Here is a 10,854-nt window from a genome sequence, read left to right on the forward strand (position 1 = left end):
TTCTTCCCTCCTTCCCTCCCTCTCTCTCTCTCTTTCTTTTTCTGTTTCTTTCTTTTCCTTCCTTCCTTTCATTTCCTTTTGCTCCTTCCCTCCCCTCTCTGTCTTCCTTTCTCTCTTTCTCTCTCTCCTCCCTTCCTCCCTCCCTCCCTTCCTTCCTCTCTCTCTCCCTCTCTTTTTCTCTCTCTTCTTTCTTTCTCTCTCTCTCTTTCTTTCTCTCTCTCTCTCTCTTTCTTTTTCTTTTTTTTTTTTTGAGACAAGGTCTTGATCTGTTGCCCGGATTGGAGTGCAGTAACGCCATGGTCATGGCTCTGCTGCCTCAAACTCCTGGGCTCAAGCAACCCTCCCACCTCAGCCTGCCAAGTGTGTAGGACTACAGGTGCATGCCACCACACATGGATAATTATTTTTTATTTTTTGTAGAGATGGGGTTTTGCTATGTTGTCCAAGCTGGTCTCAAACTCCTGGCCTCAAGCGATCCTCCCACCTTGGCCTCCCAAATTTCCCAAGCCACTGGACATTCTGACTGAGCCCCTCTCTCCAATGTATAGTCTCCCATTGGGGGTCACTGTCCACTGACTGTGTCCGCCTGTCCAGCCAATCACAGGAGAAGCAGATCCCTTGGACCTGACCTTGGGAAGGAGAGGACTGGGAGATTAGAATCGTGTGTGAGGACAGTATTCTAAGGGGATGTGGAACAACAGCCCCATTTTCCAATTTCCCACCATGAGCCTGCTGCGGTGCCAGGCTCAACCAGCCACACTCTCCCCTGCCACAGCCTTGCCAAATAAAGATTGTTCTTCCCATTTAACGATGGAGAAACTGAGGTCCAGGGTCACAAGAATGGGGCTCCAGGAAGGAGCTAGGCTGAACCCCAGGTTCCCAGAAGGCCATGTGCACACTGGAGACCAGACCCAGGTCACTCAGAGTGACAGGGGCAGCTGCTGCCTGGTGGGTCCTGGGGGCCGGGAGGGGCTCAGCTGCCCACCCTGCACCCCCTCCCTGCCAGCGTCCCTGGCAGGCACACGCTTCCTGGGGCCATTCCACATTCCTGATGTCCCATGTCAGAATGACACATATACTGCTAATTCCCCTATGCGAGCTCTGATGCTCCAGCTCTCTGCCCTCCCCTCCCCGCTCCCGGCAGCATGGCAGCAGCTGGGGCCTGGCCTCCCTGGTCTGCCTGGGTTCTAGCCTGTGACAGGGGCCCATAGAAAAAGCACTGAGGCCGGGCCAGGCACAGTGGCTCACGCCTGTAATCCCAACACTTTGGGAGGCTGAGGTGGATGGATCACAAGGTCAGGAGATCGAGACCATCCTGGCTAACATGGTGAAACCCCGTCTCTACTAAAAATACAAAAAATTAGCCGGGCATGGTGGGTGCCTGTAGTCCCAGCTACTTGGGAGGCTGAGGCAGGAGAATGGCATGAACCTGGGAGGCGGAGCTTGCAGTGAGTGGAGATGGCACCACTGCACTCCAGCCTGGGCGACAGAGCAAGACTCCGGCTCAAGAGAAAAAAAAAAAAAGAAAGGAAAGCACTGAGGACAGGCACAGTGGCTCACCCCTGAAATCTCAACACTTTGGGAGGCTGAGGCAGGCGGATCACCTGAGGTCAGGAGTTCGAGACCAGCCTGGCCAACATGGTGAAACCCTGACTCTACTGAAAATACAAAAATTAGCCGGGTGTGGTGGCGGGCACCTGTAGTCTCAGCTACTTGGGTGGCTGAGGCAGGAGAATAGCTTGAACCTGGGAAGTGGAGGTTGCAGTGACCCAAGATTGCACCACTGCACTCCAGCCTGGGCGACAGAGGGAGACTCCGTCCCAAAAGAAAAAAAAAGGCCGGGAGAGGTGGCTCATGCCTGTAATCCCAGCCTTTGGGTAGCCGAGCCGGCCGGATCACCTAAAGTCAAGAGTTCGAGACAAGCCTGCCCAACATGGTGAAACCCTGTCTCTACTAAAAATACAAAAATTAGCCGGGCGTGCTGGTGGGTGCCTGTAATCCCAGCTACTTGGGAGGCTGACACAGAAGAATCGCTTGAATCTGGGAGGCGGAGGTTGCAGTGAGCGGAGATTGAGCCACTGCACTCCAGCCTGGGCAACAAGAGCGAAACTCCATCTCAAAAAAGAAAAGAAAAAGCACTGAGCCCACCTCTGCACTCTGCCTCTTGCTGGCTGTGTGCATAAGGCAGGGTTCTGGTGGCATCAAGACAGTGACTCTGACTTGGGAAGCCCTAGCCAAGGGATGGAGGCTGCTGGCTGGGGAGTCAGCACCTGGGAGGGAGGGGGAGGTGCACGGTGGAGGGGAGGGGCTGCAGGCTGAGTAGCCTCCATTTGAGATGCTTGGGACCAGAAATGTTTCAGATTTCAGATTTTTCAGAGTTTGTAATCTTAGAAACAGGACCTACATCTAAACACAAAGTTCATGTTTCATATACAAAATGTTTCTAATTCAAAATTTATGTTTCACATACACCTTGTATACATAACCTAAAGGTAATTTTATACAATATTTTAAATAATTTTGAGCATGAAACAAAGTTTGTGTATACTGAACCATCAGCAAAGTAGGGGGCCGGGCGTGGCGGCTCACGCCTATAATCCCAGCACTTTGGGAGGCCAAAGCCGGTGAATCACCTGAGCTCAGGGGTTCGAGACCAGCCTGAGCAAAATGGTGAAACCCCCATCTCTACAAAAAATACAAAAATTGGCCAGCCAGGCACAGTGGCTCACGCCTGTAATCCCAGTAGTTTGGTAGGCCAAGGCGGGTGGATCACCTGAGGTCAGGAGTTTGAGACCAACCCAGCCAACATGGTGAAAACCCATCTCTACTAAAAATTCAAAAATTAGCTGGGCATGGTGGCGCGCCCCTGTAATCCTAGCTACTTGGGAGGCTGAGGTGGAAGAATTGCTTGAACCCAGGAGGTGGAGGCTGCAGTGAGCGGAGATCACACCATTGCACTCCAGCCTGGGTGACAGAGAGAGACTCCATCTCAAAAAAAAAAACAAAAACAAAAACAAAAATTAGCCGAGCATGGTGGTGGTTGCCTGTAATTCCAGCTACTCGGGAGGCTGAGGCAGGAACATTGATTGAGCCAGGAGGTTGCAGTGAGCCAAGACTGCGCCATTTTACTCAGCCTGGGTGACAGAGTGAGAGCTTGTCTCAAAAAAAAAAAAAAAAGGCCAGGTACGGTGGCTTATGCCTGTGATCCTAGCACTTTGGGAGGCTGAGACAGGAGGATCGCTTGAGCCCAGGAGTTCGAGACCAGCCTGGACAACGTGGCAAAACCCCATCTCCACAAAAAATAAAAAAGTAGCCGGGTGTGGTGGTGCACACTTGTAGTCTCAGCTACTTGGGAGGCTGAGGGAGGATCATTTGAGCCGAGGAGTTCGAGGCTGCAGTAAGCTATGATTGCTCCACTGCACTCCAGCCTGGACAATAGAGCAAGACTCTGTCTCAAAAAAAAAAAAAAAGAAAGAAAGAAAAAGCAAATATGTCAGGTGTGGAATTTTCCACTGTGGCATCATGTCGGTGCTCAAAAAGTTTTAGATTTTGGACCATTTCAGGTTTCAGATTTTTGAATTAGGGATGCTCAACCTGTATGACCAAAATTACTCTCTCTGAGCCTCCTTTTTCCAACCAGTCACACAGGAATGATGACACCCACCTCAGAGCATGGTTTCTACTGCTCTGTAAACAACAGCTGTTGCTGCACGGAGATCAGGAAGGAATGGCTTCCAGGGGTGGATTACTGTGCAGGTGCCATGATCTCATTTCCTTCTCCTGGCAGCCCTTCCCCAAAGGCATTCTTGCCCCATTTTCCAGATGTGGACACTGAGGCTCTGAAGGTGGAAGTGACTGGCCCAGGGTCACACGGGAGAAAGTGAGAAAGTTGTTGCTCAGGGCCAGGTGCCCTGCCTGTCCCACGGAAGAGCCCACTCCCACAGCCTAGTCAGCCCGGCAGTTCTGAGGGTCAGGAGAGGCTCTGGGTGTGCATGAAGCAGGGGACGTCTGTGACTGAGATGTGCACACACAGGGGTGGATGGACAGTCACCACACCCAAGCACAGAGGTGCCTGTCTCAGTGCTCCTGCCTCCAGCCCCATGGCATTCGGTCCCTGCCCTTTCAGTCCCCTCCCATGGGCCACTCCTTCCTGGGGACACTCTTCCTACCACCTCCCGGGGACACACTTCCTACCGCTTCCCACGTGGCTGAGACCCACTTGCCCTTCAGATGTCACTGAAGCCTCAATTCTTGGGCAGCCTCCTCAGGTCCTCCATTCCAGGTCGGCTTCCAGGCTGGGCCCCGTTCACAGGCTCTGGCGGCTGTCTCTGTAGTAGAGGGATGCTCTGAATAGTCTCCTTCCCCCAGACTGTGAGCACCAAGACGCAAGTTCTGCTTTGGTTGTGTTTTGTTTTTGTTTTTGTTTTTGTTTTTTGAGACGGAGTTTCACTCTTGTCACCCAGGCTGGAGTGCAATGGCGTGATCTTGGCTCACTACGACCTCCGCCTCCCAGGTTCAAGCGATTCTTCTGCGTCAGCCTCCCAAGTAGCTGGGATTACAGGCATGCACCACCACGCCTGGGAGACGGGGTTTCTCCACGTTGGTCAGGCTGGTCTCTAACTCACAACCTCAGGTGATCTGCCCTCCTTGGCCTCCCAAAGTGTTGGGATTACAGGCGTGAGCCACCACGCCTGGCTTGGTTGTGTTTTTTAAATCAGTAGCTCTGAAGATGTAGCATATGTCAGAGTTATCTAGTGGGCTTGTATGTTGGACACCCTACCCCCCAGAATTGTGTATTTAGTGGGTCTGGGGTGGAATCTGGGAATTTGCATTGCTACCCAGATGCTGCTGGTCTAGGGAGGGAGTGGGGGTCACACTTTGAGAACTATCATTTAGTTTAGTTTTGTTTTTTGAGATAAAGTCTCAGATTCTCTCGCCTCAGCCTCCCGAGTAGCTGGGATTACAGGCGTGCACTACCACGCCCAGCTAATTTCTGAATTTTTAGTAAAGACAGGGCTCCACTGTGTTGGCCAGGATGGTCTCGAACTCCTGACCTCAAGTAATCTGCCTGCCTCGGCTTTAGTTTTGTTTTGTTTTGAGACAGAGTCTCACTCTGTTGCCCAGGCTGGAGTGCAGTGGCGCAATCTCAGCTCACTGAAACCTCTGCCTCCTGGTTTCAAGCGATTCTCCTGCCTCAGCCTCCCAAGTAGCTGGGATTACTGGTGCGTGCCACCATGTCTGGCTAAATTTTGTATTTTTAGTAGAGATGGGGTTTCACCATGTTGGCCAGGCTGGTCTCAAACTCCTGACCTCAGGTGATCCACACGCCTCGGCCTCCCAAAGTGCTGGGATTACAGGCATGAGCCACCTTGCCTGGCCGAGAACCACAGTTTTAAAGAGTCAATAAATGTACCTAGTTTCAACAATTAAAAAGCAATTCCAATGGTACAGAAAGGTTTTCATTGAAAAGCAACTCCCCCCACCCCCTGCTCTCACTATCTCCCTCCCCAGCAGAAACTGCCATCATTTCCTGGGTCTCCTTGCACGGCCCCCATCGCATGCTGTGTGGCCGTCAATCCAGTTCAGCTGTTACCAGTCTTGCTCCTCCCCGCAAAATCCCCACTCAGGTCAACGCCTGGTAGAACTGGGGTGCAGCAAAGTGTTTGCTGAATGAAGGGAAGAAGGAGACCCATTCCCAGGTCCAGGCACAGTCAGGTGTGTACAGTCCACCCCGTACTGCCCACCCCTTCCCACACTCCCCGGGCCCTAACTGGGGACCCCCCACCCCTCCGCCTGCTGTAGGATTTGGCCTAATCCTGGAGGATGAGTGTGGGGCAGCTGCAGCTCCCACTGCGGGGAGAGTGCTTCCCTCTGGAGGAAATATCCTTTTTACTCTCTTGCTATCGAAATTTGACCTTCGTCGGCACCTGGGCCCCACGGCTGGGGCCTGTCCCTGAGAAGTGGTTGAGGAGGGGGCGTGAAATCGCCAACAGCTGAACTCACCCAGCTTTCCCCACATCCTCTCCAGCCCTGCCGCTGCTCACATTCCACAGCGCCAGCCCTTTCCGGGGCCCCCAGTGCCAGCCTCAGGTTCTCGCGCTGGTACTCGGGGGCGCAGCCTGACGTGGCCCTATTGACCTCACCACCTGGCCCAAGGCATATGGCTGTGGGTTCCTTGTAGGTCTGGAGCCTCCAGGCCCCCCTAGAACCCTTCAGGACTCCTAAGTGGACTCATTGGGAACGGTCTCCGCCTTACACTGCTGAGTGGAAAATTCGAGGCACGGGCAGTGTGTGGCATGCGCCTGCATCGGTGTGAACTGTGAACCTGAGTTTGCAGGAATGCAACCACTTGGGGATGGCAAGCAGGCACAATAGTTGGTTCCCTTCCCAGGAGGGAAAGTAGGTGGCTGGGGTGAGAGCAGGAAAGGACCTTACACTGTATATGCCTTTGTTTCCTTTGATTTTTGTACCTGGTACATGTATTACCTATCACAAAGAGGAAAAATGTTTCCAAAAAGAGAAATGTAAAGAGGCTGGGCACAGTGACTCACACCTGTAATCCCAGCACTTTTGGAGGCCAAGGCGGGAGGATCACGAGGTCAGGAGATCAAGACCATCTTGGCCAATATGGTGAAACCCTGTCTATACTAAAAATACAAAAATTACCTGGTGTGGTGGCACGTGCCTGTAATCCCAGCTACTCAGGAGGCTGAGGCAGGAGAATCGCTTGAACCCAGGAAGTGGAGATTGCAGTGAGCTGAGATTACGCCACTGCACTCCAGCCTGGTGACAGAGTGAGAGACTCCGTCTCAAAAAAAAAAAAAGGCCAGGCACGGTGGCTCACGCCTGTAATCCCAGCACTTTGGGAGGCCGAGGCGGGTGGATCACGAGGTCAGGAGATCGAGACCATCCTGGCTAACACGGTGAAACGCTATCTCTACTAAAAATACAAAAAATTAGCTGGGCGTGGTGTTGGGCGCCTGTAGTCCCAGCTACTCGGGAGGCTGAGGCAGGAGAATGGCGTGAACCCGGGAGGCGGAACTTGCAGTGAGCCGAGATCTCGCCACTGCACTCCAGCCTGGGCTACAGAGCGAGACTCCATCTCAAAAAAAAAAAAAAAAAAAAGAGAGAGAGAGAGAAATGAAAAGAAAAAAACATTAAGGAAGAAAAGTATTCCCTCTGGGTACAGAACAGTTGCCAGAGCTGCCTGGCCCAAAGCTTCGGCCACCCCAGAGCCAGTTCACAAACTCCAGGGCCCAGTACCCTCCTAGGCAGTCACATTCAGGCCAAACCATCCTGCTGCCCACGTCACACAGCAGCCCAAGCCCGAATAGAGAACCACCTGACACAGCCTGAATGGGTCCCTGACCACTCCCAAGCTCCTCACTCGTCCCTCCCCTGTCTAGCCTCCAGCCCCACGACCTTTCTGTGTCTCCCTTGTCCCAAGCCCACTAGCACCCCAGGGCCTTTGCACTGGCCACTGTCTTCACCTGGCTCTTCTGGCTCTCAGAACAAAAGTCAGCTCCTAAGATTGGCCTCCCCTGATCACCCTGGCTAAAGTCCTCTCTCGGTTATTCCATATTTTACACCCTTGTTTGTTTTCTTTGTGATGATCTTATTTGTTCACTCTTTACTGGCTCCCACCAAAAGGTGAGCTCTGAGAAGCCAAGGGCTGCGCCGCCAATGTCTACAATGGTGTCTGCCTAATAGTCCGTGCTCCGTAGATGTTCATGGAAAAAAGACATGTTGAATAAATTTCCCAAATTCAGAATTCAAATCCCAGGCTGGTGAGCTGATCTCAGAGAGGCTCCAAAAACCTCTCAGCACCTGAGACAATGCTCCCAAAATATCCATGTCGCCTCCTGAGGGGACTGCAACCATGAGCCCCAGAGTGTCTGTAGAGGGTCCGGCAACCCCTTCTCATCCTCTGACCCGGGGGCCCAGCCCTGATGTCAGGGTGGGGTCGCAGGGACGGCTCAGGACTGTTACTGCCCTTGAGGGACCTCCAGGCTGGGGGTGTCTGCTTATAAACCAGGATTCCCCAATACTGTGTGGGGGGATAGCATGGGAGACAAGGGCCCAATATCTAAGGAACTCCTGCAAATCCAAAAGAAGACAGGCACCTCAAAACACAAATAAGGACAGTGTGCAACCAGGTAATTGACTGAGGAGGAGACCCAGAGGCTAAGAAGCACTGGAGGAGATCTGGAGACTTGAGAATAATCTTAGGTGTGCTCTCACTTCCTACCTACCAGACTGGCAAGTGAGAAAGTCAGAGAATGGGCTGGGCGCGGTGGCTTACACCTGTAATCCCGGCACTTTGGGAGGCCGAGACAGGCATATCGCGAGGTCAGGAGATCAAGACCATCCTGGCTGACACAGTGAAACCCCATCTCTACTAAAAATACAAAAAATTAGCCGGGCGCGGTGGCGGGCACCTGTAGTCCCGGCTACTCGGGAGGCTGAGGCAGGAGAATCGCTTGAACTCGGGAGGCAGAAGTTGCAGTGAGCTGAGATTGAACCATTGCACTCCAGCCTGGGCAACAAGAGCAAAACTCGGTATTAAAAAAAAAAAAAAAAAGCCGGGCGTGGTGGCTTACGCCTGTAATCCCAGCACTTTGGGACGCCAAGGCAGGCAGATCACCTGAGGTCAGGATTTCGAGACCAGCCTGGGCAACATGGTGAAACCCCGTCTCCACTAAAAGTACAAAAATTAGCCAGGCATGGTGACTCAAGCCTGTAATCCTAGCATTTTGGGAGGCCAAGGAGGGCAGATCACGAGGTCAGGAGTTCAAGACCAGCCTGACCAGCAGGGTGAAACTCCATCTCTACTAAAAATACAAAAATTAGCCAGGCATGGTGGTGCACACCTGTAATCTCAGCTACTCAGGAGGCTGAGGCAGGAGAATGGCGTGAACCCGGGAGGCAGAGCTTGCAGTGAGCCGAGATCGTCCCACTGCACTCCAGCCTGGGTGACAGAGAGAGACTCCGTCTCAAAAAAAAAAAAAAAAAAAAAAAGCTGGAGAACTCCAGGCAAGGAGGTGAGAGGCTCTCCTGGACTGGGGGCTGAAGCTGTCCCAGCGAAGTCTAGGAGCATTCAGCTAAGTATATACACACATGCCCTATGACCTGGAAATGTTGCCCTGAACATATAACTGCCCCCAAACACACATACACACACACACACACACACACACACACACACACAGATCCTCCCATGTGACCGTGTGGGGAAGGCAGGAGGAGGGGTTGGATCCAGCCTGGGGTTCCTCACTGGAAGGCGGATCAGCAGAATGTGTGGAGGACCCGATGGACACAGAGCCACATGGGGGGAACTTAGAAATCTCGTGCTGAGAGGCAAGAGGAAGAAATGGAATGAGATCTAAAGCACAAAGCCACTTGCACGAAACGATGACACGGAAAACACACATTTTCCAAGAACGCACACACAAAACTATTAGCACGACTGTCCGGGGGGCAGGGTGATAAGAATGGAGAATGAGGCCAGGCGTAGCGTCTCATGCCTGTAATCCCAGCACTTTGGGAAGCCAAGGCGGATGGATCCCAAGATCAGGAGATCAAAACCATTTTGGCCAACATGGTGAAACCCTGTCTCTACTGAAAATACAAAAATTAGCTGGGCATGGTGGCACGCGCCTGTAGTCCCAGCTACTCCGGAGGCTGAGGCAGGAGAATTGCTGGAACCCGGGAGGCAGAGGTTGCAGTGAGCTGAGATTGTGCCATTGCACTCCAGCCTGGGCAACAAGAGCAAAACTCTGTATTAGAAGAAAAAAAAAAAAGAACGAAGCACTGAGCACTGACCAGACAGAGGAAGGTGTGCAGGGGTGTGGGGTTGTGGAGTGTTGGGAATTGAAAGGCTCAGTAAATCAAGAAATGTTTACTGGGCACCTACCATAGGCCAGGTACTCTTCTAGTCACTGGGTATACCCAGTGAAGACAGACCTGGCCCCTGCCCTGAGGAGTTTCGTATCTACAAATGGAGACAGATATTCAACAAACACCCAGGAAAATGCTGACTGTAATGAAACGCAGAGCTCTGAAGGTCAACAGCCTGCAGCTGTGAGTGCTGACGGTGGGGACTGATCCTGGCCGGCTCCGGGAAGGGTTCCCTGAGGGAATGATGTTTGAGTTGAAGGAGGAGAGCCTTGGCCTTGTGAAGAGTGGGGGGAAATGCATTCCAGGCAGACAGAATGGTCTCTGCAAAGGTCTGGAGGTAGGCAGGTGCAGGGCGAAGGTGAGGGCATCCGATCCAGCTCTGTGGACAGAGCACACAGAGTGAGGGGGAACACGGTGCCAGATGAGGCCAAACCCAGGGGGCCTCGTAGGCTGTGGATTTATCCTAAGGCAAGTGACAAGACAGGAAAGCAAGGGGCTGGTGCAGATGGGCAGGCAGTGGAGGGGATTGTTGCAGCGCCTGGCTAGACTCAGAGCCGGGAACCGGAACAGCCCCCCAAAGTACATGTGTGGCCTCCCAAGAAGACAGAAGTAAGAGCCCCAGAGCATCCACAGAGTGACCATCCACGCTGTCTCCCACTCTCTGGTCTGGGGCCAGCAGCGCCTCTGCACAGCTACATTCTGAGGCTCCCAGCTTGGCCAAGGGGATAGAGAAAAGTGGAAGGTCAGATGCAGAATAAGAGGATTTGCTAGGCCAGGCATGGCATTTCACGCCTGAAATCCCAGCATTTTGGGAGGCTGAGGCGGGAGAATGACTTGAGGCCAGGAGTTCAGGACCAGTCTGGGCAACACAGTGAGACCCTGTCTCTACAAAAAAAAATAAAACAATTAGCCGAGTGCGAGAACACGTGCCTGTAGTCCCAGCTACTTGGGAGGCTG

Source organism: Gorilla gorilla, chromosome 4, assembly GCF_029281585.2.
Source record: "Gorilla gorilla gorilla isolate KB3781 chromosome 4, NHGRI_mGorGor1-v2.1_pri, whole genome shotgun sequence".
Classification (NCBI taxonomy): Eukaryota; Metazoa; Chordata; class Mammalia; order Primates; family Hominidae; genus Gorilla; species Gorilla gorilla.